This window comes from Arvicanthis niloticus, chromosome 7 (assembly GCF_011762505.2).
Source record: "Arvicanthis niloticus isolate mArvNil1 chromosome 7, mArvNil1.pat.X, whole genome shotgun sequence".
Classification (NCBI taxonomy): Eukaryota; Metazoa; Chordata; class Mammalia; order Rodentia; family Muridae; genus Arvicanthis; species Arvicanthis niloticus.
In genome coordinates, this window is record NC_047664.1 from 22082277 (window position 1) to 22104636 (window position 22360).

Below are 22360 nucleotides of genomic sequence, written 5' to 3' on the forward strand. Positions count from 1 at the left end.
TGTATAGCATGTACAAATTACAGCGCACTCTGTTTACGCACTATTGCAAATTTACACCATTACTTTGGTTAAATGTCAAATGAAGGCTCTTTGCCAAAGCACATTTCTAAAAACAAACTCAGATGAAACTGTGTGTGGTGATCTGTCTGTCTACCTACCTATCTAGCACCATGAATCAGAAAAACTTTAACATATCACTTTTTAAATATAGCCTGCCTTTTTCTTTTTGGTATGCCCACACACTAGCTACTTTCTATAAACAGCTTTAGCTTAGAGTGATTTTTACAACTGAATCTTAGACACTTAAATAGAAAGCTGAAGTTGGTTTTAGCTACTGGAAGCATTAGCTGTAGACAGAAAGCCCCGCATGCAGATGTGACACACACTTGCGCTCTGTGGAAGGGCACAGGCAGTCCACTGTTTATTTCACTGTTATTTATATTTCCAAAGGAAAGCTACCGTGCTTTCATGCAGCTCCAGCCCACATACACCGATGACACACGCAGAGCCTAGAATGCCAGGATGAGCCACCGGGTGGGGCATGAAACTGCTCTGCCTAACTTTGCTCACACTCCTCTGCCCCCACCAAGCAGTGGGTACTGCACGTGACTCCACAAGCACCACCCAATCCTCCCCCTCACCTCAGAAGTCATGCAGTTAAAGGCCCCTTAAGCCATGCATCATCGTGACTCCATGACTCTGTCAACAGAATGTGACTGTCAACTGTTCACTGAGTTTGGCTGCTGCTATGTCGTTATATTCTGTTTCTTTTGTAGGGAAACCATATAGAACATTTTGAGATTATTTTATAATGAAGTGTAATTTAGAGCAAGGGATGGTCAGGTCAATATATTTGACATTTCTAAGAACACTGACTTGAAAGTCAAATATTCCTGGGATACATGGGGTTTCAAGTTCCAGCTTGACCCTGCACTGGCCTTCATAGGTCCCCAAGGGAAAGAGGCTAGTGATGGTGGCACACTGAGGAGGCTGAGGCAGGAGCATCATGAGCTTGAAGACAAGCAAGGCCACACACCAAGATCATGCTTCAAGAAGGAGGCGGAGGGCAGGAGCCACAGCCAGAGCCTAGTGCTGCTTCGAAGATCATGAGATCGGTTAAGTGAGGAAAGGACGTGCCTGAGAATGGCCAGCGATGGCGGTAGCTACTCTAGTAATTGCAACATAATATCCACAGAGTTCCCCACCACAATGGTGGTCTCTGGTGTTGGAGAACCCTGCCCATCCCCAGCACACCTAGTCAACTGTGCTGTGATAATGCTGTAGTGCCATAGAGAGGAGATGCAGCTCCATCCTGGAGCTGGAGGACTGAAAAAGGCACTTTTGCTGAGTAACTTCATCAACTGACTAGCATTCAAAAATGCCCTCTGCCACTTCAATTTGATATCAAACCAAACCCACTGTTTTTTGTTTAACACTACCTGAATGCATTAATGTATATAATGTACACAATGTAATATAATTATGAGATCCTAGGCAAAGCTTGAGCAAGACTGTCTGATAAATCACCAAGAGAGAAGTCTAAGTCTCTCAACTGGTCTGCTGTCCTTGTTTTGGGTTAGTTTGCAGGGGGTTGTTGTTTTTAGATAAGGTCTCACAGTACATCTCACTACCTGTGTTATGACTTTGAATTCCTGACCCACTTTCCATGAGAGCGATCCCCTCTACCCAACAAGTCTACACACAAAGCCTTGTTGAATGGCACACACAGGACAGCAAAAAGGTCTCAGTGGTTAGTGTCATCTGATAAGGCAGACAGTGCTTGACTCCCAGAGGAAGAGAGGGGAGCTGGGAGAAATAAAATGTAAGAGGTGATCACTATAAAGCAACTCCCTAAGACCCGATGAAATAAAACCACATCACCTAAGATTATTCCCTTTGTTTTATTTCTTTTCATGTATATGGGTGTCTCCCCTACATGCACTTCTGCACTATGTGTGTGTCTGGTTCCCTCAGAGGTCAGAAGAAGGTATCAGAACCCCTGGAACTGGGGTTACAGATGATTGTGAACTGCCATGTGGGTGCTGGGAATCTAACCTGGGTCTTCTGGAAAAGCGTACAGGGCTCTTGGCTACTGAGCCACAGCTCCACTCCTAATATTATCCCTTCTAATTCAGATATAAATCCAGAAATGAGAGCTTTGCTCTGAGAAAAACTTCAAAGACTAACACAATCAGTCCCAGAATGCATTCAAACTAAGGAGGGTACCACATAGCTATTTGGTGACATAGTTTATTCTCAAATCTTTAACCATTTTGTGGACTAAAAAATAATTATTACTAAGTTAAAATACTAAAAAAAAAAAATTCAAGTACAATAGAAGCCATTCTTCTCCAAGAACAAATCTTGCTATTAAGAGTTGAGCACACACAGATCTGTAGAAAAATACTGTGTAATGTCTCAGAGCCATAATGTGTGAGGCATTCCTAAGACTAAAAGAAAAGCTGGGACTGCCACAAGATCAGTTCTCAAATATGTACATGTCTAACCAATTAGCAACTCTGTGTTACTTTCAGTGAACAAAATTATCCTACACAAAATGGCTGCATCACTGACACATTAGGTCACTTCTCAGAACAGCAAAGGCAGTTTAACAAGTTTTAAAAATACACTAAATAGCTCCCTTCTTCAGACAACAAAACATATACACAGCAGCCAAGCTTGGTGCCGGAGTCCTGTCATAATTACTTATGACCCCAGAAGTAGTTAGAGCAAAAACTCCTTTATTAGAACTTTAAGTTTACAATTATGTAGCTGGTACATGGATTTCAACACTAACTGTGCAGATCACATGGTCTCAAAAACACGTAAGCTTTATCTTTATACAAAAACTTCTGTTTTATTGTTTGTTTTTGGAGAATGGATGTGACTGTGGGACAGGGTAGGAGACAACTTTAAGGCTGGAAGAGGCCTGGGAAGTTCATCTTAGACTTTCACTTAAAATAGTCATCTGTCCCATGTACTGAGGACTGTCTGCCTGGCTGTGACAGGGGGCTTCTTTTTGGAAGGTTGTGTGTGTTAGGAAGTTTGGCTTTTTTTTTTTTTTTTTTTTAAACGCAAACTATCCATATGGATTTAGTGAACTTTTTTCTCTCTCTCCCTTTCTTTCTTTCTTTCTTTCTTTTTTTTTTTTTTTTTTTTTTTTTTTTTTTTTTTTTTTTTTTTTTTTTTTTTTTTTTTTTTTTTGTGGTAGTTGTTTTAAAACCAACAAACAAAAAAGGAAAAAAAGTACAAGTTTCTTCCCCAAGTGGACAAAAGCTTGGGTCGTCTCATGCACTGTTTTTTATAGCCTGGAAACTGATTGGGCGACACTCAATCTCCGAGATTAAAATCACTTAGTGAATATTGTATTGCTCCGCTGCTCTCCCTGTCCTCTTGGCATGTGGGGCCCCACTCTGCTGCTTCTGCTGGCGCACTTACCAGCTAATGAAACCTAGCCTCGGAGCAGCTGCCTGAATCTATGTAAACTGCATCTGGCATCCATCTATCTTCCCCCATCGAGACTCACCTCTGAAATCACACGAGGCAGCAAGGGCTGGCTCCCTGGGCCACAACAACACACCAGCCTTTGTTTCATCAAGACTGAGACGCAATTTTAGACTCATGTTTTGTTATTTTATTTTAAATTTACTACACATTTTAGCACGGTGGCTTTTGAAAGGAATAGTGGAAGGCTGTTTTTAATACAGATACCACCAAGACCTGAAAACATTCTGTAAACATTTCCTCGACCGGCAGCGGCCCGGCTGTGGCTGCAGTAGAATGTCGCAGGGTTTGCCAGCAGACACAATGCTGCCAACGGATCCCAGACAAGGAGGCGAGGCTGCTTACAATTCTTGAGTTGTCACGGTTGTTAAATATGCACCACAAAACCTCCCACTCCTCAAGGCTTTCTCCTATCAGTTCTGTGGCACTAGCAGAAATGCTGTTTTAGCAAGAAAATTATTGATGTGTGCTCAAGACATTATTTTCAAGAACCATTATTTGAGAGAATAGTGTTCCTTAGTGTACACACACATTAATTTTAAATGTAGTGTTTAAATGATATACTCTTCTGAGCATAATAATAATGTTCCACTGAGGAAGTAGAGACAGGACTCCCAAGTTCAAGACCAGCCTGTGCTACACAGTGAGACTGTGTCAAACACAGAGATGTATTTTTCTCCTCACATTTTAGTTGGCTCATGCATGATAACCAGCTCTCTCCTGGTCTTCTGATGATAATGGTCCGTATATACAGGGACACTATTTTCTTAAATTGTAATAACTACAACTTGAACTATAAAAGAGTATAAGAAACATGTACCAAACAATCTACAAGAAAGCTCTCAGGTCACATACGATGCTTAAGAAAGACCCAAGTCAGAAATAATCCAGGAAAAAGGTATTTTTTTGCTTGTTTATAGACTTTAATTCCAAGACAGGCAGACACACAGGAGGATATGCTGTCAATTCCCTTATACTTCTTAAATATGCACTGAGGTCTGAACCCAGGTCCTTGGAACATGCTAATCAAATGCTCTACTACTGAGCTGTACCCCCAGCCCAGCCCTTCAGTTTCAAAAAGCCCTGTGGTAACTGTATGTACTATTTCAAACCTTTTGTCAGTATATAATTCAGTAACAGAAATTTCTCATACACTAGTGTACAACTAATGTTACATTATCTGTTTCTGAAACTGTTTTATGGACCTAAACAGAAAATTTGTACTGACTGAACAATTATTCTCCCTCCTCTCTTGCCCCAGCCCCTAGCAGCCTGTTTTACATTACTGCTGCTATGGGCTTAGTTATTTTAGGCACTTCACATGCCAACATATAGCATTTGGCCTCTTATGTCTGGATTTTCTCGCTTGGTATGTTTTCCAGATTCATAAATGTTGTGCCATTAATATTTTTTTCTGTTTGTGTTTTGAGACGGGGTTTCATTCTGTAACCCATGCTGATCCTCCTGGTGATCCTCCTGCTTCAGTTTTCCAAAAGCTAGGATTATGAGTATATAACAGCACGTCTATAAATTTCTGCCCCTTCCCTGCCCCCCACTAATTCTGCATTGTAGAGATATCCCACATTTTGTTTACCTACTTGATTCTTAATGAACATTTGGAATTTTTATTTTCTGATTATTGTGAATGATGTTGCTACAGATATTGTCGCACACATATCTGTGTGCACTCCTGTTCTTTCCATTTGGGGGTAATATACCTATAAATGGAATGAAACTGTTGGATTATAGATTTTTAACTTTCTTAGGCCCCCCCAAAAGCTTTTGAAAAACAAATCTTTTGAAGCTACATTTTATCCTTGTAATGATCACAAGTTATGGTGGTGAGTAAAGGACTCCCTCTGAGTTATGTGGAGGCCACCAGTTGCTTTCCTTTGCTCAAGTGGCCAGTTCTCAGAGCTTACCTGACCTGAGCTGACCTACACAGCTCACCACTCCCTCCTTCAGGAACACTCTGTCCACATGGCTTCCAGGACAGCACACACCTCGTTTTCTTCCCTTCTGCTGGTCCACACTTCTCTCCCAGCAGCCCCTGGCCTTTCTCTGCCCTCTAAAACTGTACAGTATCAAGGTGGCACCATCCTTGGGTCTCTTTATGAAACTTTGTTCATGCAGTTTCAGCATCTTCAATGCTTCCAACAGGAGGTGTGGCTCAGGTTAAAGGTGTATCTTCCTGTCTCAAAATTCCAGACTAGAAGTAGATTCACCCACTTCAAACCAAGCAAAAATAATCTCTCACAGGTGTGCTCTTCACTGTAGGGCCTTCCAGATGCAGCCAAGTGACAACCAAAAATATCCATTACAAGTCTACCCCTTGTCAACTTGATACACAATCATGTATCTCCTATGTCATTAATTTCCAAATGAAAACAACAGGTTGTAACACCTAAATATGATGTAACTATCCTACATACAATCACAAAAACATTATATATTTGACCAGGTCATAATTACACCTAATGCTATAACTGTCCCTCCTACAACTACAAATGCATTTCTTTTAGATTTCTTTTAGAATAGCTAGCAGTGTCCCTCGGGGGACATTCCTTTAGTACCTCAAACTTAAATATGATAACCATTGATACTTTCTGAAGTGATTTTCTGAACACATCACAATGACTCTTGCTCACTTCAGGACTTGGTGTCAATGCTGCTGCTGTGTTCAAAGCCTAATCATCTGTCATTATGTAGCTTTTAAACAAGACTGTGTCCCTTGTCTGACACTCAAACATGTATGACAGAAGTAACCAAGAAGGCCATACTTGAATTCTTCTTTTAACATTTATTTTTATTATTTTTATTTACATGTATGCATCTGTGTGTGTATACCATGTATGTGCCTCCTGAGACTAGAAGAGGGTGTTGGATCTCCTGGAGCTAAAATTACAGATGGTTGTGAGCTACCGTGTGGGTTCTGGGAACCAATCTCAAGTCCTCTGGAAGAACAGCCAGTACTCTTAACCACTGAGCTGTCTTTCCAGCCACTGGACTTGAATTCTTGATTCACAGAAACTGAGATAACAAATGGTTATTATTTTAAGTTAATGTGTTACACAGCAAAAGATACTAATACAAATATTACAAAATTAAGTATCAGTGAGATTACTACTTTAGAAAGGTATATATATATATATATATATATATATATATATATATATACATTTAATGATTTCTTTTTTTAAAAATTGTTTAAATAAATATTGAAAACTTAGAAGTAATGTGTGTATGAAAATAAAAGGAATATATAGCTCTCAGGAGTCTTAGGCAGAAATGTTGGAAGTTCAAGGTCCAGCTGAACTACTTAGTGAGATCCTGTCTCTGAAGAATAATACATTATCCAGAGTGTGATAATAGCTTTGTATACAATTGCTGGTATAGAAAAGTCATTTTGTTATCATGCAGTGATGAATTCTGAATGCTGCAATAACTCACCTGCCAGGAAAGACGGGCCCACTGGTACAATAGTGGCCTGAAGGTTAGCAGGGTGACAACTGCTTTCTGATTGGATTTGAGGCCTGTTCCACAGGAAAAAACTCATGCCTGGTGTTGTAAACCTGGTCAGAAGCCCTGGCTCCAGAGGTCACAGGCCCTATGAGGGAACCTGTTACTATGCTTTACTACATAAGACATGTTGTCTAAATATGCTTAACACTTCAACCTTGGCTAGAAGAGCAGCTTCTGCAGTGAGCATCAGGTAATACAGAGACTCGCAACTGGTCAAAGTACTGAGAATAAATGACTGTCAAATGCCCAGCTCTAAATAGAACATCTGTATCATCCCCCACCCCCTGCAAGGCTCAGGAAAGGGAAGGCAGAAAGAACAAAAGAGCCAGAGATGGAGGGAGTGCTGCAAAGTGCTGCCTTCTGAACCTGACACAGCTGCCTGCACAAGACAGGCAGAAGAACATGCCAACAAGAGCAGCCACTATCCAGCCGGCTGCATTGACTGGACTCATGGTTTGCCTGCCTCTAACCCCACCCCAGAAGAACAGGAGCAGACATGAAGGTGAGAAGGTGATGTGTTGGGCGGAGTTTGTAGGTGAGTGAGGGGAGAAAGTGAAGTAGCTATGACCAAGAGACTATGTATCTGCGGGATCTTAAAGGGAAAATGCCGAGACTATGTATCTATCCATGATCTTAAAAAGGAAATGCCTTTGCTTTATACTTATAATTTGTATATTAGCAACTGGTCTTTGAATGTTGCTCAAATAATTAATTTTATTTTAGTCTTCTGAACCAAGGATTTCATTTCAAAGTAATAGCCCATATTATACAATCATATAGATTTCATACTCTTCTCAATCAAAACAATGTTACTTTATTTTGATTGAGAAGAGTATGAAATCTGTGAGGTTTACGAAAGTTATAAAATTCATGAGCAATAAAATTCATGAGTAGTATAAACAACATCCATCCTCCTACCTTCAGACTCACACACAGAATGAATAGTGCTCACTCACGCTGTCTCTGTCTCTCTGTCTGTCTTTCACCTCTGTCTGTCTGTCTTCAGATTGATTCTTTTAAAGCTCAAATAATCAGAGAAGCATTTTTAAATAGTTTCATTCAGAAAGAATTTGTATACTGTACAATCATCCATGACTCATCCAACTCACGGGTTTTCACATTGGCAGGGTTGAAAATCTTTGCACTTGGTGTTTAGACAGGATGTGATAGGAAGAGGCCAAAGTGGGGGCTGTGTGTGTGTGTGTGTACATGCATATGCGCACACTATTGAAAGCCCTAGATTTTTTTTTTTTAAATCTATCTTCAAAGTTAACCTACAGACCTGCAGAGTTTCTTCCAAATGACTGCCCCTTAGCCCTGCATCTTCCTCAGGCATTGGAAAGAGGGACCTCTGAAAGCACAGACTTCCATGGAGCCATGTGCCATGCGCAAAGTGCTGGACGGGAAACAAGCGTGCTGAGCCGGTGGCCATCAGAGCCCCACAGCAGTGGGAACTTGTGCCAGGGCCTATTCCGGGCTCCTGCTTTGGAATTTCCTGCCACCACACTGAGGAAGTTGTGAGACCCTGTTGTGGTTTAGCTGATTCGGTGGACAAATGTTTGTTGATACCAGTCATGTTCCAATCATTCTGTGCAGAAAGCAGAACAGTAACTCACAGTGCATGAACAGTCAGCTCCAAGGTGCAAGCAGGACACTGGCAATGCAAGTGTCTGTGCCTGGCTTGAGAAGTCCACACAAGAGACAGGGGACACAAGCCGTCTGTAGGTAAGGAACAGCTTTGTCATGTAAGGGACAATTCCTACCATGTTCACCACTCCATTCCAACACCAGCATAGGCTGAGTTTCCCCACCCTCCTCCTCTTAGGCAACCTGACCCAGCGAGAGTAAACCTTTGTCTGTCTCCATAGAATTACTAAACTACAACAAGAACATGTTCTTCATCACTTAGCTGCAGGATCGATGGTCACTCTCTGTGGACTCTAATAACATGAATTGCTTAGTTCTACATTAAGTGCTAAAATTAATTTCACTACTTATGGCCCAGGATGATGCAAAGGTATTTTATTAGAAATTTTTACAGATTTCACAAAACTCATTTGAAAGATGCCATCTGTCAAATAAGTCTTGATAAAAAAAAAAAAAAAAAGTTAAGGCCACCCAACAATGGGTGCTGTCAACAGAACTCCCCTGCAACAGCTATAGGTACTCCTAGTCACTGACCCATCTCTCAGCTCCTGTCACAGGATCTTTAACTCCTCTCTGTCAGATACAAAGTTCAATCCATCCATACTCAAGGAGAGAATTCAACTTCTTTTTTTTTTTTTTTCAAGACAGGGTTTCTCTGTGTAGCCCTGGCTGTCCTGGAACTTACTCTGTAGACCAGGCTGGCCTTGAACTCAGAAATTCGCCTGCCTCTGCCTCCCAAGTGCTGGGATTAAAGGCGTGCGCCACCACCGCCCGGCGAAAATTCAACTTCTTAAAGAAAGTGTAAAACAATCTGAGGACATAGTCTTCATTTTCATTACTACTACTGTCTTATATATTACATTCCAACCGCCATTTCCCCTTCCTTCTCTCCTCCCAGCATTCCCCACTCCCACCCCAATCCACTCCTCCTCCTTTTCCTCTACAGAAAAGGGCACAACACCCAGGGATAGCAACCAAACATGGCATATCAAGTTGCAGTAAGACTAGGTACCTCCCCTTGTATTAAGTCAGGACAAGGTAACCCAGTAGGAGAAAAAGGGTCCCAAAAGCAGGCAAAAAACCCCCCAAAAAACCCTCATAGACACACCCCCGTCCGTCCGTCCCACTGTTAGGAGCCCCACAAGAAGATTCAAGCTATACAACCATAACATATATGCAGAGGGCCTACATCAGTCCCATGCAGGCTCCCTGGTTGTCTGTTCAGTCTCTGTGAGGCCCCATGGGCCCAGGTCAGTTGATTCTGTAGGTTTTCTTGTGGTGTCCTTGAGCCCTCTGGCTCCTTCAATCCTTCCTCCCCTGATTCCACAGGATTCCCCAAGCTCCACCTAACATATGGCTGTGAGTCTCTGCATGGGATGAACCTTCTCTGATAACCATCTTGCTAGGCTTGATGACATATTCTTAAGGTACTATAATTATTACAAGTTTTCTTTTTTATACCTGGTAATATTTCTTATTCTGAATCTACTTTTTCTACATGGCTAAAGTTGCCAATGTTTCTTTCTGATTAACAGGTATAGTTTATTTTTCTTTATTCTTGTAACTTTTGCCTATGTTTATGTGATAAACACACAATAACATAACTGTAGATGGCAATCATTTGGGCCCTGCTTATAGGTAACAGGTACTTGAGTCTGGCTTTCACCTCCTACACTGGCTCCTATAAACCATTATAGTTAGTGTAATTTTTGGTATGGGTTGATTCAAGTCTAGTATCTTGCTATTTGTTTTCTTTATTTCTCCTTTTTTGAAAGGAACAACAATAAAATTGTCTTCCACTGATTTTCTTCTCTTTTGAACTAAGTATTTTATTTTCCCATTCACGATATTTTTATTAGTGCTTACAATAAACATTTTAATTTTTAAATTTCCTATTTATTGTGTGTGTGAGAGAGAGAGGGATAGAAGAAAGAAGGGGAGGGGGAGAGGGAATGAGAGAGTGGGAGAGTGAGAGAGAGAGAGAGAGAGAGAGAGAGAGAGAGAGAGAGAGAGAGAGAGACACATGTGTATATGGGTATCCAGAGACCAGAAGTGGGCACTCGACCCCTAAGGGGCTGGAGTTATAGTCGTTGTAAAGCATTTGATACGGATGCTGGAACTGAACCCAGGGCCTCTGTAAGAGCAGGAGACACTCCATCACTGGGGCCTCCCAGCCCCACTCATTTTAAACTGAGGACATAATTCCCAGTGCTATTATTCTTTGTCTACATCTGAGTTTTGATCTGGGCTCTTTCTCCAGCTTGAAAACCTCCATTATGCTGGCAATGGGTTTGTTCAGCGTTCAGCTTTTGGTGTTGAAATGTTCTTGGTTTATCTTGATTTTTGAGAGGTTTCACTTGATACATAGTTTCACATTGACTCCTTTTTCCTTCGCATCTTGAATATGTGATTCTACAGTCCCTACTTCATGGTTCCAGATACAGGAGTATGTGGGTCTTACATGATGCTTTTTTTTTTTAAGCAAATGTGGTTATGATGTAGTTTTGTGTTTTCTACATTAGGTTGACAGAGCTTCTGGTTTTCATCTAATTTGGGAACTTTGAATCTTATTTTATTCCATTTGTTTTTGCCCTTTGCCCTTAGAATGTGTACTGGGTCACTTAGTGAGACCTTCCCGCTCACTAAGATTCTCTGTCCATTTCTTTACAGTCACCTTTCCCTGTGCACACTGGCAAGTTCACTGATGCTCTACAAATTCTCATCTACTATGACACCCGTGTGATGCCCCTGCGACACCCGTGTGATGCCCCTGCGACAACCGTGTGCTGCCCGTGACACCTGTGTGATGCCCCTGTGACACCCATGTGCTGCCCCTGTGACACCGTGTGCTGCCCCTGTGACACCTGTGTGATGCCACTGTGACACCTGTGTGCTGCCCCTGTGACGCCCGTGTGATGTCCCTGTGACACCCATGTGATGCCCCTGTGACACCTGTGTGCTGCCCCTGTGATGCCTGTGTGATGCCCCTGTGATACCCATGTAATGCCCCTGTGATGCCTGTGTGCTGTCCCTGTGACATCTGTGTGGTGTCATGTGCTGCCCCTCAGACACCCGTGTGCTGCCCCTGTGACACCCATGTGATGCCCCTGTGACACCCATGTGATGCCCCTGTGACACCCGTGTGATGCCCCTGTGACACCCATGTGATGCCCCTGTGACACCCGTGTGACACCCATGTGCTGCCCTGTGACACCCGTGTGCTGCCCCTGTGACACTGTGTGATGCCCATGTGCTGCCCTGTGACACCCGTGTGCTGCCCCTGTGACACCTGTGTGCTGCCCCTGTGACACTGTGTGATGCCCATGTGCTGCCCTGTGACACCCGTGTGCTGCCCCTGTGACACCTGTGTGCTGCCCCTGTGACACTGTGTGATGCCCATGTGCTGCCCGTGACACCCGTGTGTTGCCCGTGACACCGTGTGCTGCCTGTGTGCTGCCCCTGTGACACCCGTGTGATGCCTGCGTGACGCTCATATACTGCCCATGTGACGTCTGCATAACGCCTGTGTGACACCTGTGAGACTGTGTAAAGGCCATGTGACATTTGTTAGATGCCCATGTGATACCTGCGTGTCCCCGAGTGACGCCCGGCGTGATGCCCGTGCAGTGATGCTTTCATTTCAGATGCTGTATTTTCAGCTCTAGAAATTCAGGTATAAATGAATCTTTCATCTCAGTACTTAATATGTTCATGTCTAACCTTAATAAATCCTTGATCATATTGATAAGTGGTCTGCTAGTTAATCTTATGTCATTTCTAGTTCTCTTGACCCCTTGACCCCTACATCTTCACATACCCGGTGGCTTTTAATTGGACATTTGGCACAATAAATGATGAGTTGTTAAGTATCTATAGACTTCCTTTAAAATGTCTGGATTTAGCCTTATACACATGAAATTATCAAAGCACTAACAATTTTTTTAAGTTGACTAGCATTTTTAGGTCATCTGCACAGATTAATTTGATCTTTTCCAGACTTGTTCTTAAATCTGTTAGCGTCTAGATCGGGGCTTCTCAACTTTGGCTCTCCTGACATCTGAGGCTGCACCAGTCAGGGGCTACTCTGTGGAATGCAGCTGTTTTGCAGCATTCCTGGCTTCTGTCCCACATGTCAGCAGCAACTCCTAGTTGTGACAATATAGAATGTCTCCAGAAATTGCCAAATGTCCCCCAGACCTTCTCCTAGTTCTTTGCCCAGTAATGTGGAATACAATTAACACAGCAGGACTGCCCCTAATAAAAGCCCTAGCACCAAGTCTCTGGAAAGCTTCACTAGTAGACAGCATCTCATACATACATGTTGTCACAACTCGTTGCTAAGGAAGTGAAGAGTATCTGTATCCTGTGTGATATCACTGGGAGGGGACTCTTACAATCTTGTGCTCCTGACTTCTCTCCACCAACCTTTTCTCTTTGCTGAGTTTTGCTTTCTATTCTTCCATTGTAATGCATCTTAGGCTTGAGGGTGACTGTATCTAGGTCCTGTGTGTTCTCCCAGCATGCACACTGTCATGCAAGTTAACTGAAGATTCACCTAGCTCAGTGCTCTCCTAACTTAGGGACCTATGCAGACACATGGGGCTCCTTTTCCTCATGCTTCCTTCCTCTCTGGCCTCACAAATGTCACATTACTTTTGATCTTTCCAGACTTGTTCTTCAATTCTATTAGAGTCTGGATCTCCAGCTCTTTCCTTAGTGCAGGTACATTACAGATGCACAAAAGCCAGTGGTGACCTCAGGGCGTCCTCGGTCAGACATGAGGGTCCCTGCTGCCTACTCTCTGGCATATGAAACCATTCCTTCATATATTTCTGCCTGGTTTTCTAGTTATCTAGGTTATTTACTCTATATTGATGGACAAAAACAAACAAACAAACAAATAAAACAACAACAAAAAAAACTTCGTTGTAGGATATTTTGGGGTCAATAAAAATGGTTCAGAAGGTAAAGGCACTTGCCACCTGATGACCTGAGTTTGACCCCTGGAGCCCATGTAAGGATGGAGAGAGAATACTGACTCTACAAAGGTGTCCTCCATGAACATACCATGACATGTTAGCACATGTGTGCAATAATAATTTTAAATATTTTAAAGACTTATTTTTAATTATGTGTCTGTGCATGGGAATGTGCATTTGTGTATTGGTACCCAAGGCAGCCAGATATCCTGGAGCTGGACTCATAGTTGTAAGCTGCCTGATGTGGGTTCTGGGACTTAAACCTGGATCTTCTATAAAAGAGTTTTTTATCTCTCTAACTCCAAGGATATAATTTTAATTTTGGTATTAAGCTAATCCAAGATATTAAGTTTATGTTCTTAATTCATCTGCATTCCAATTCAAGAAACACCTGCTAAGGACCAGCCACACCTTTGGTTACTGTCAAGGATTATCCTGGAGTTAGAGTTACAGTGTTTCTTCTTATTCAATCTATTTCTTGATGATTTCCCAGAGTTTTTGTTGTTTATTCTTTGTTGTTGTTGTTATTGTTCTGAGACAGTGTTTCACCAAGTATCCCTAGACGGCCTGTAACTTGCTTTTTTTAGACCAATATGACCATGAACTCAGAGATCCACCTGCCTCTGCCTCAAGAGTGTTAAAGGATGTGCACATTCCTGGCTTGATCATTTACTTCTTACTCACTGTCTTAGGGTTTTACTGCTGTGAACAGACACCATGACCAATGCAAGTCTTATAAAAGACAACACTTAATTGGGGCTGGCTTATAGGTTCAGAAGTTCAGTCCAGTATCATCAAGGCAGGGACATGGCAGCATCCAGGCAGGCATTGTACAGGAGAAGCTGAGAATTCTACATCTTCATCTGAAGGCTGCTAGTGGAAAGTTCCCTTCCAGGGAGCTAGGGCTAGGGTATTAAGGACCACACCCACAGTGACATACCTACTCCAACAAGGCCTCTATTAGTGCCACTCCCTGAGCCAGGCATATTCAAACCATGACACCCACATCTTTTTCAGTTAGATTTTGTCCCACAAGTCAGCACTCTCTCACAGGCCTCTTTCCCTGAGTTTCATTTGTTTTAACACAGTTGACAGGCACTTAGTAGAAGGTAGCCTGGTAGCATGATGGTAAAGTGCTTGAGATCAAACTCAGTTCTTCCTTTTACTGCCTCTATGACCAGAGAGAAGGTGCTTAGCTTCTCCATGCCTCGGTTTCCTGTTAGTTCATGGATAAAATGGTCCTTCAATCATAGTAGCACTGTGAGGGTCTCTGAGGGCGGTGCCACTAATAAAGTTCTTGGTGCTGTGTCTGGTATACACAAAGTCCTGTATAATGTTCCCTCCAACACAGGCATACACACAGGAAGACCTCGAGAGTGCTCCCTAAAACACAGGCATACATACAGGAGGACCTCTAGCGTGCTCCCTACAACACTGGTATATAGGAAGCTAAGAACACCTACCAAAATACTAAGACAGTACCAAGCCCCGCCATAGATGTTAGACAAGAATGAATATGACATCTTAAAATAAGACTCAAGGAGTTGTTTCGTTTTTGTCTTTTAAAAGACTCAAGGAGTTTATGACTCACACACAGCAAGAATTTATTTCTTAAGGATTAAGAACAGATAAATTATTATACGATAACATCCAAGGAGCACTAAATACCTTTACTCTTACTTAATCTTTGTAGTGGTATCCTCTGGAATCAAGAGAACAGTACTGTGTCCATTTTACAAATATGAAAACTGAGTGTTTTGAAGTTTATGAAATTTCTTAATTACTAGTCACTCAGCTAGCACAGAGCTGGGATCCGAACCCGGGAAGTGTAATTCCAGAGCGAGAGTTTTACTGGCTCACATAGCAGGGTTATTGAGGGCATAAACAAAAGGAAATTGTTTAAAATCAAAAAAATGATTGTGCCTAGTGAGGCCAAGGAAAAAAAATCACATTTAGACTGTGTCAATTTCATAGCCCAGAAACAGGGAGAAACAGAGAATTGATCACCAAGACAAGGAATGAAGTGGCCTAGTGCATTTAGGACTCTGAGATTTTTCTGATGAGAATGTGACATTAAATGCGCTTGGGAGGTGGTACTGATGCAGTCTGGAGTCACTGGTGGCCCTCTGAAGGTGCTTGCTTTATCTTGCAGAGAGCAAGTTCCAAACTTCTTCACATCATGGCACATGAAGAAAATGGAATGCACACAGTAATTTAGTAGACAAATGGCTGGGTAAGACACCTGAGGACTAGAGGAAACAGGACCTACCTGCCCCCGCCCCAGAGTTCAGGGGACCGGATATGAAGAGAGGAGAGAGGAAGGAGGGAGGCTGAAGTAGGATTCCAGTTACATGACTGCAGGACAGAGGGTAATGTAGGGAGGAAAGAGAGAAGTCAGGAAAGGAAGGTAGGGGCCAAGGAGAGAGAGAAGTGGGCTGGCCCACCCTGAGTCACCACCGCCTGCCAGACCTTCCCAAGACTATTTTGCAACACACTGCCTTGCTGGAGGTCTGGAGGAGGACCTACCAGTTATCTGACTCATCAGCCAAAATCCTTGTTTTCCTACCTCAGTTAACCATTACCTTTAGAGCTGTTTGCAAGCCTTGATAACTTTCTGGTAACTGCATAAACTTTGAAACACTTAGTCTTAAAATTCATGAAAATGGCAGATAGTTTAGAGAAATGGGCCTATTGGTTTGAGGAGAAAGCAGGAGGATTAGAAGTTAGAATGATATTTATCAAACTTTTAGAAAAGGTGACAAGAAACGCTTCCAGTGCGCCCTTACAGGAGCACACCTTAGAGCAGCTGATGAAGTGAGTTTACCTGGTACTCAGGAGCAGAGGATGCAACTGTGTAACACTCAGTTTGCCCAGGCCACTAGAGTCAAGTGGCTAAATGCATACAATACTTCCCATCGCCTAGAATGGGGGGAAGGAAAGCCTCCCCCCATTCTAGTTTTCCTATGCATTAAAACAAAAAACTCCTATCCACACTGACTTTCAGTTCTCTTGTTACTAATTCTGAACGTGACCAACCACAAGGAGTAGTACAAGAGGAGAGACAACATGATGCCCTGAATGGCAGGTACATAAAACTCTTTTAGTGACCGCAAGAGTTTGATGCATTAACATCCGAGGAGAGTATACCAGTGTTCAGATTATGTTTTCACAAGTGGACACTGGTTATCCTGTAATGATCCTGTATGGCCGATGAGGTTACACTGTTGAACCTTCTAGAAGGGTAAGCGATAATAAGTACCATAAAAGGAAGAGATGACTAAGAACAGAGAATGGATGACTAAAAAGTCCCTCTGTGTTTTTTTTTTTTAACTCCCTCAATAACTAGGCGTGCCAAAGGTGGTCTGTCATAAAATTATTCACTGTTAATCTCTGCACTTAGACAACAAATATATGGCCCAAAGTTTATATAAAGCTTTCATATAAATCATTCAATTGCAAAGTGCCAAAATGATAAGACCATCAGTGAGAGAAAGTGCCAATCAAACCTTGCTGGCTGGGTGGGAATGGGTTAACTTCAGGGGATTCCTGCAGTTCAGAAGATAGAGACACTGCTGGCTGGGGACTAGGCACTCAGGGACACACACACACACACACACACACACACACCCGAAAACATCTTCCCAGTACCACACCTCAAGGAACCTCAGACACTGGGGAAACCCTGGCTGGCCCATCACAGCCTACCTCTGGTCAGTCAGACTGTTCTCCTCAGAAAGCTTCAACCACAGCTTTCCCCACAACTGCAGCTATCAAAAGAACTGAGACCTGGAGCTGCAGCTCAGTGCAAAGCTCATGTTTATTACCAATCAAAGTCCACTGTTAGATCCTGGCACCTAAAACTAAACAAATAAGTAAACACACACGCACTCTAATCCAAGTTTGGAAACGCAACCTAGGTGGTTTGCTTGTTTGTTTTGTTTGTTTTTTTTTAAGTTAACTGTCTATGAATATGCTATATTGCACAAAGGCCATTCTTAGGCTATTCCCTCCCAACAATACTCCAGACTATTATGATAATAGTTACATTGTTATGTAAACATTCACCCTTAAACTCTCAAGTAGTTGTCAACATCATTTCCCCACAGGGAGACACACTAAGATCCATGTTTGCTTCATGATTTGTTTCATGAGAGCACACCGTTTTCTCCATGTTTCTCTGCTTGTTACAGGACATTACTGACATTCAAGGGAGAAAAGATGTTGAGCAAGTGGCGGTTCAGACAGGGGAATGGCTTCAAGTGACTGCAGTACTGGCTTGCAGAACACACGACTGAGGTTGTTTGTTTTGTTTTTTGGTCTTTTTTTTTTTTTTTTTTTTTTTTTTGGTTTTTTTTTTGCGTTGTACTTTTGGCTTTGCTGGTAAATGTTACTATCTAGACCTCTAACCATGCCTACATCAGATATCACACATATGTAGGATTTTAGTAAGATAGGCATCTTTACTATATATGAATCTTGAAGATTAAGAATCCATGTTCCTATGTACAATAACAAGACAACTTTCTTTCATTTATTACAGCCCAGGCTGGCCTCGAACTCCTGATCCTTCTGACTTTGCAGCTTTAGCATATCCTGCTGGTGTTTGCCACTACAACTGGCTCATTTATTATAATTGATCACAGAGAGTGAAACAATGCTTATTGGCATTTTATTGACTGATTGGTTGATATTGATTTTTTAAAGATGGGCTCTCCTGTAGACTTACTGACATTTTAGTATCCTTCTAGTGACTGATGTCAAGTAAGAAAAAGATCTAATGGATACATTTTAATTTTCTGAATCAATCATGGTTATAAAGTAGCACTGTGCACAGTGGAGTACAGAATCAATATTGCAAACATCAAAGCACACCAGAGAACGCCCAACAGCTCTAGCGGCCCCTAACCCCTTTCTCCAGGAAAAGCTTCCTACTGTGAAAGTCCTGCCCCTCTTTTAATCCAGCTGATTCGATTCTCAACACCAGGGATGGCCACATGACCCTGGCCTGACCAATCAAAGCATTTCATGACCTTGTCACAATGACTGGATCACCAATGCTTGCATGCCCCAAAATAAGTCAAAAGACTGACAAGGTGTGTACACACCCATTAGTTGGGATGTATTCTCTTTCTACATGGAATATTAAGAGAATGAAACTTAGTTCTGGTGTCCTTGCTACCACAGCAGAAAGGTACCACAGGGTAACACACTGAGGAAAAGTGAGACTACACATTGACCTCAACTACTATTTGAGTAGCAGCAGATTCAGGGCCCACCCCTGTCTTAGCCCTGTCTCAGTCCTCCTCTGAAGGTCCTCAACTTCTTCATTTCCAGCCTTCCTAGCAATGCTGGAGAGCCTGACACCACTTCTGACTTATGTAGGCCACTGTCAGTTTCTAGCTTTGCAACCAAAAAGTCTGGTTAGTCCAAGGGATACAAACTCTTTTAAGGCAGAGAAAGACAGACATGACTATGTAAACACTCAACAAAGAGTAATAAAATAAAAATGATGAATATTCAATTCATAAGATTACTAGTCAATAAATACATAAAAGGTACTGTCATTAGTGAAAAATAAATGAAGCTTTAAAAATTCTTTTCTTTTTTAAATTTACTGTACTTTATGTGTATGAGGATTTTGTTTGCACATATGTCTTACCAAAAGAGGGCATCAAATTCCCTGGAACTGGAGTTATAGATGTTGCTGTGCTGCCATGTCCATGCTGGGAATTGAACCTAGGCCCTTTACAAACACAGCTACTATGTTTAACTGCTGAATCATCTGTCCAGTCCCTATTTTGTTTCCTATGTTTGCTGGGGGACAGGCAGTGTAGACGCTACAGTGTGTAGGGCCAGGGGGCGTACATGCCACAGTGTGTTAGGGTCAGAGTGTGCATGCCATAGTGTGTGGGGCCAGGGGGTGTACATGCCACAGTGTGTGTTGGGGGACAGGGTGTACATGCCACGGTGTGTGTTGGGGACAGGGTGAGCATGCCACAGTGTATGTTGGGGGCAGGGTGTACATGCCACAGTGTGTGTTGGGGGACAGGGTGTACATGCCACGGTGTGTGTTGGGGACAGGGTGAGCATGCCACAGTGTGTGTTGGGGGACAGGGTGTACATGCCACAGTGTGTGTTGGGGACAGGGTGAGCATGCCACAGTGTGTGTTGGGGGACAGGGTGTACATGCCACGGTGTGTGTTGGGGACAGGGTGAGCATGCCACAGTGTATGTTGGGGGCAGGGTGTACATGCCACAGTGTGTGTTGGGGGACACGGTGTACATGCCACAGCATGTGGAGAGGTGAGGACAAGTCTCACAAGTTTTGGTTCTCTTTTTGATCTTTGGGTCCTAGGAGTTGAACTTAGGTTGTTAGCCTTGGTTATAAGCACCTTTACCTGCTGGGTTATCTCATCTTACGAGGTTTAACAGAAAGCAAGCAAACGTAGAACGACTGTAGCTTTTCAAAATAAATCCTGGCAAGGCAAAAAAAAAAAAAAAAAGGAAAAAAAAAGTATCTGAATTGTTTGTCATTGAGCTTCCAACATCCAGCACAGAGAATCCAGAAAGTTACTAAAATAATGACTTAGTCAAATCAGGATGGTGACACTGAATAGCTGAGACAGAGCAGACCATCTCACTCACTGTGAATAGACGTCTAGAGGACAACTCCTGGAGCAAACTGACATTATAAAATATTTTATATTTTTGCTAGAATTATGAAGCCCACACCTACAAATTTATCCTTTAGAGAAAAATGGGAACACACGCAAAGACAGAAGTGTGTGTGCTGTTTCCAGAACCATGTTGCTTATGATAAATGAAAGAGAAAAGCCCTGATACCTGCCAATATGGCTTGCTGAATAAAATATAGCTAATGGTAGAAAAGCACTCTGCAATGGAAAAAAAATGGTCTGTAGCACAAGAAAAAAAAAAAAAACCCAATATGACAGGAAGAGTTAGCAAAACCAGGAGCAGTCTCAACAGACAGACAGCATGGATGGGCTCAGTCAGATATTTATTTATGTGTATATCGTGGGGGAGAAAGGAGTTTAGAAGTTGGTTAGGTTTGTTGTTGTTTAGAGGAGACTGTAGGGATAAACTTTAACAGCTTGGCTTTCTTATGCAAACACGTGTTATCCTTGTAAGCAGGTGAGTAATAACACATACACACACATTCACAGGCACATACACACAATTAGTGTAATTTCCAAAGGAGTAAAATTTAATATGGAGTTGGTTAAAACAAAAGAAGTTTAATCTATTCACATCAAAACTTTTACATCTACCAACAAGAAGCAGAGCCCCACACTTTAAACTTTTGCAATTCTCGCACAGAACCAGAGGACCATGATTAAAACCCATCCTGGGCTACCTGGCAGAGCCTGTTTCCAAATGCCAAGATAACGTAAAGTCTCCTTTTCTCTTTAGAGGATAGGCCTAGGCCTAGATTATCTACCAAAGTAGCTAGAAGTAGCTTGTTTTACCTTGTTCTTCTGAACTGTGCACAGCAAGCTCTGGCAGCTGAACAACTCTGAGGGAAGAAGCTTGCTGGCAGACAAACCTCAGAGGGCTGCTGCCTCCCTGCCTCCCTTCTGTGCATCCTGGCTTGGTTTTATCGTTTGCTCACAGCACCAAAGCATCTCTTTAGCTTGCTACTCACCTCAGCACTGTGATAAAGAGGAAGAGCCTTGTACTGACGCGCGTTCCCACTGGTTCCCTTATTCAGAAGCAACTGCTTTCTTTTTCACCCCAACAGGGACACACTTGTAAATGAAGTCTCTCCTGCCCAGCCGCACATATAATACCTAGGAAGTCATCTTCACGTCACCAAGAAGAGTCTGCCTTTAACACACAGAACACCATCTTTGGGGGTTGAAAGCATCCACAGGGTAGGAATCTACTACTTTAATTACTTATCATCTGCCTTGGTCTGAAGATGGACTTTGTGCCCTGACAAGTGTATTTGTTTTGTTCTGAGTTTTAGGAGTGATCTCTTTTAGGTGCATTCAATCATTTTAAAGTCACAGCTCCACCCCTTTCATCGGAAGCATCTCTACCGGGCCACAAGCCACTGTAATAAAACCCTGACCGTGTGGTCTAACACCACGCTATGCTCATAGGTCAGCACATACATACCATCACTTCAACCAGACCCGTGTCCAGGGCTGTACACTGAGGCAGTACATATTATCTTCATGCTGACTTAATTAGATGGACAAATGGAGGAACAGACAGTGCACAACATGAATCAATGGAGACTCGCTTTTCTCTTTTCACTCAGTACAGGACCCCAGCCCACAGGAGAGTGTCACCTACATTCAGAAAACTTTCACTCCTCTTTGGAAAGCTTTCACAGACATATTCAGATGTCTCACTAAGGTGCTAAGTGTGTCTTAATACAATCAAGTTGATAATCAAAATTAACAGTGACAGTAGCCCAGCTGACCTCAAACCAGTATATACCCTAGGCTGGACTTAAACTTGGTGCATGCTCCTGCCTCAGCCTGACAAATGCTCAAGTTAGAGGTATGCACTACCATGTTTCAAGGACTGGGCTCTTAACTACTATACTTCAATAATACGTTTGTGCAAACAAAAAATACAAAACACAACTCCAGATGTAATGGCACATGCCTACAATCCCAGTACTCATGAGGCAGAGGCAGAAAAAAACAGAAATTCAAAGTTATCTTTAGGTATACAGC

The 22360-nt window shown here is 42.4% G+C and overlaps 1 protein-coding gene across 6 annotated transcripts in view; it reads right to left on the bottom strand.

The window, feature by feature from the left end:
• Window positions 1-22360, bottom strand: part of Sertad2 (SERTA domain containing 2) — a 102875-nt gene that overhangs the window by 44218 nt on the left and 36297 nt on the right. The window contains exon 1 of one of the 6 annotated variants that reach the window (XM_076938078.1): window positions 17358-17452. The exons of the other annotated variants lie outside the window; for them this stretch is intronic. The gene's annotated coding sequence lies outside the window, so the exon portion shown is untranslated. Of the gene's footprint in view, window positions 1-17357; window positions 17453-22360 lie in introns of those variants that run through there. 6 annotated transcript variants of the gene reach the window in all.